This window comes from Myotis brandtii, unplaced genomic scaffold, assembly GCF_000412655.1.
Source record: "Myotis brandtii unplaced genomic scaffold, ASM41265v1 scaffold371, whole genome shotgun sequence".
NCBI lineage: Eukaryota > Metazoa > Chordata > Mammalia > Chiroptera > Vespertilionidae > Myotis > Myotis brandtii.
This window is the reverse complement of record NW_005364265.1, coordinates 1,405,801-1,409,800: the sequence shown is the minus strand read 5'-3', so window position 1 is coordinate 1,409,800 and position 4,000 is coordinate 1,405,801. Positions and strand designations below refer to the sequence as shown.

Here is a 4,000-nt window from a genome sequence, read left to right as displayed (position 1 = left end):
TCCACACCTTTGGGAACCCCTGGACCTGCTGGGGATGGACCCCAACAACTAACCACAGAAAGGCAATCTATACTAATAAAAGGATGGCAGGAGAGTTGGCTGACAAGAAGGACCATGATGTGTCACCTTCCAAGGAGGAAAGGAAGCGATCTTGGTCACCTGACAGAGAACGGGATAGAGACCAGGATCGGAAATCTTCCCCTTCTAAAGACAGAAAGCGGCATCGGTCAAGGGATAGGTATCTAGGGGGCAGCCGGTCTCGCTCCCGTTCCCGGTCCAAGTCTACGGGAAGAGAATGACGGCACCGGCACCGAGAGCAAGATAAGGAGCGGGATCGAAATAAGAAGGACCGAGATCAGGATAAGGATGGGCACAGACGGGACAAGGACCGGAAATGATCCAGTTTATCTCCTGGAGGAGGAAAAGATTTTAAATCTCGGAAAGACAGAGACTCTAAGAAGGACGACGAGGATGAACATGGTGATGAGAAGCCTAAGGCCCAGCCATTATCCCTAGAGGAACTTCTGGCCAAGAAAAAGGCTGAGGAAGAAGCTGAGGCTAAGCCCAAGTTCCTGTCCAAAGCAGAACGAGAGGTGGAAGCCCTGAAGCGACGGCAGCAGGAGGTGGAAGAGCGGCAGAAGATGCTTGAAGAAGAGAGGAAGAAAAGGAAACAGTTTCGAGACTTGGGCAGGAAAATGTTGGAAGACCCTCAGGAGCGAGAACGACGGGAACGCAGGGAGAGGATGGAACGGGAGACCAATGGAAATGAGGAAGAGGAAGGGCGGCAGAAGATCCGAGAGGAGAAGGATAAGAGCAAGGAGCTGCATGCCATTAAGGAGCGTTACCTGGGTGGCATTAAGAAGCGGCGCCGAACGAGGCATCTCAATGACCACAAGTTTGTCTTTGAGTGGGAGGCATCTGAGGACACACCTATGGACTACAACCCACTGTACAAAGAACCGCACCAGGTGCAGTTGTTGGGGCGAGGCTTCATTGCAGGCATCGACCTAAAGCAGCAGAAACGAGAACAGTCACGTTTCTATGGAGACCTAATAGAGAAGAGGAGGACACTAGCAGGAGGAGGCAAGACTCCGCAAACTTCGTAAGAAGGAAGGCAAGCAGCGCTGGGATGATCGTCATTGGTCCCAGAAGAAGTTAGATGAGATGACGGACAGGGACTGGCGGATCTTCCGTGAGGACTACAGCATTACCACCAAAGGTGGCAAGATCCCTAATCCCATCCGATCATGGAAAGACTCTTCTCTGCCCCCATACATCTTGGAGGTCATTGATAAGTGTGGCTACAAGGAACCAACACCTATCCAGCGTCAGGCAATTCCCATTGGGCTACAGAATCGTGACATCATTGGTGTGGCTGAGACTGGCAGTGGCAAGACAGCAGCCTTCCTTATTCCATTGCTGGTCTGGATCACTACTCTTCCCAAAATTGACAGGATCGAAGAGTCAGACCAGGGCCCTTATGCTATCATTCTGGCCCCCACCCGTGAGCTGGCTCAGCAGATTGAGGAAGAAACCATCAAGTTTGGGAAGCCACTGTGGCTGTCATTGGCGGCATCTCCAGAGAAGACCAGGGCTTCAGGCTGCTCATGGGTTGTGAGATTGTGATTGCTACCCCAGGACATCTGATTGATGTGCTGGAAAACCTCTATCTGGTACTGAGCCGCTGTACCTACGTGGTTCTGGATGAGGCAGATAGGATGATGACATGGGTTTTGAGCCAGACGTCCAGAAGATCCTGGAGCACATGCCTGTCACCAACCAGAAGCCGGACACGGATGAGGCTGAGGACCCTGAGAAGATGTTGGCCAACTTTGAGTCAGGAAAACATAAGTACTGCCAAACGGTCATGTTCACGGCCACCATGCCCCCAGCCGTGGAGCGTCTGGCACAGAGCTATCTTCGGCGAGCTGCTGTGGTGTACATCGGCTCTGCAGGCAAGCCCCATGAACGTGTGGAACAGAAGGTCTTCCTCATGTCAGAGTCAGAGAAGAGGAAAAAGCTGCTGGCAATCTTGGAGCAAGGCTTTGACCCACCCATCATCATTTTCGTCAACCAGAAGAAGGGCTGTGATGTTTTGGCCAAATCCCTGGAGAAGATGGGGTACAATGCTTGTACATTGCATGGTGGAAAAGGCCAGGAGCAGCGAGAATTTGCACTGTCTAACCTCAAGACTGGGGCCAAGGACATTTTGGTGGCTACAGATGTGGCAGGTCGTGGTATTGACATCCAAGATGTGTCTATGGTGGTCAACTATGATATGGCCAAAAACATTAAAGATTATATTCACCGCATTGGCCGCACGGGACGAGCAGGCAAGAGTGGCATGGCCATCACCTTCCTCACCAAAGAGGACTCTGCTGTGTTCTATGAGCTGAAGCAAGCCATCCTGGAGAGCCCGGTGTCTTCCTGCCCCCCAGAGGTAGCCAACCACCCAGATGCCCAGCACAAACCAGGCACCATCCTCACCAAGAAGCGCCAGGAAGAGACCATCTTTGCCTGACACAGCACCCTTCCCACCGGCTTCCCTCACCCAGGGAAGTGTTTTAGATGTGGGTCAGGGTGAGCCGGCTGTGTCCATCTTGAAGCTACTGAGTAGAATTTCTGTTTTCTATTCTCTGAAAAGATGAGTTTGTATGTTCTGAGAATAAATACATGAATATTAAAAAACAAAACACCAATTTCTCAGGTGTTTATAATAAGGGACTCCTGCCCTGGCCAGTCCAGTGTTGATCAGTGGTTAGAGCACTGGCCCACAATCCAAAGGCTGTGGGTTCAATTCCAGTCAAGGGCATGTAACTGGGTTGCAGATTCCCTGCCCCAGTTGGGGTATGTATGGGAAGCAACCAATTGATGTAGGTCTCTCACATCAATGTTTGTCTTTCTCTCTCTTCTATCCTCCTCCCGCCTCACTTCCACTTTCTCTGAAATCCATGGAAACAATATCCTCCAGTGAGGATTAACAACAAAATTTAATTAATTTAAATTTTTTAAAAAATAATTGACTCCTGGCTGGAGGCCAGGAAGATTTCTCCTATGCCTCTACATATAAAAGGTAATTTCATGCATTGGATCTTGAGTTGTGCTGTTTGTTGGGGAATAAGATGCTGTCATCTCAAGTACACAGATTTCAAAGTCATACAAAACTGGGCTCGAATTCTGGCTCTACCACTTACCAACTGTATGATCTTGGGGAAGTTCTTGAATTGGTTCTATTTTTATTAACTAGGGCAATTAAAAGTTATCTCATGCAACTCTTATGGGACTTAAAAGTAGATATGTAAAACATTTGGCAGGGAGGAGATGCTCCTCACTAGTTAGTTCTCTTTTCCTAATAAATTGTCATCTTTCACAACTGACCCCAAAGCAATTCTTTATTTGGAAATTGCTTATCAACCTTTCCTGCTACAGATCTAAATTGATATTCATTTTTAGCAATGTACAAGCTATGAGTTGTAATTTTATATTTACACTTGAGGCCTGGTGCACAAATTTGTGCACAGGTGGGGTCCCTCAGCCTGGCTGGTGATCAGGGCCTATCGGGGCATCTTGCCCAGTCCCTATAGGGGCTGGCTGGGCAGGGGGAGGTACCATGGGAAGGTGGCTGGCCACGGGAGATTGGCTGTGGGAGTGCACTGACGACCAGGGCACAGCTCCTGTGTTGAGTGTCTTCCCCCTGGTGGTCAGTGCACATCATAGCAACCGGTCAACCAGTCGTTCAGCTGACAGGTCGTAAGGGTCACTTAGGCTTTTATATATACAGATTAGAGGCCTGGTGCATGAAATTAATGCATTCGGGGGGGTTCTTCAGCCCTCTTGCAGTCCGGGACCCGTTGGGGGATGTCCTACTGACGGGCTTAAGCACGGGGAGTGAGCCTAAGCCGTCAGTCGGATATCCTTAGCGCTGCCATGGAAACAGGAGAGGCTCCTGCCACCACCACTGCGCTCACCAGCCATGAGCCTGGCTTCTGGCTGAGTGGCA

General features: G+C 49.9%; 1 pseudogene; it reads left to right on the top strand.

The window, feature by feature from the left end:
- Window positions 1-83: 83 nt before the first annotated feature.
- Window positions 84-2,521, top strand: LOC102250444 (annotated as a pseudogene).
- Window positions 2,522-4,000: the final 1,479 nt, after the last annotated feature.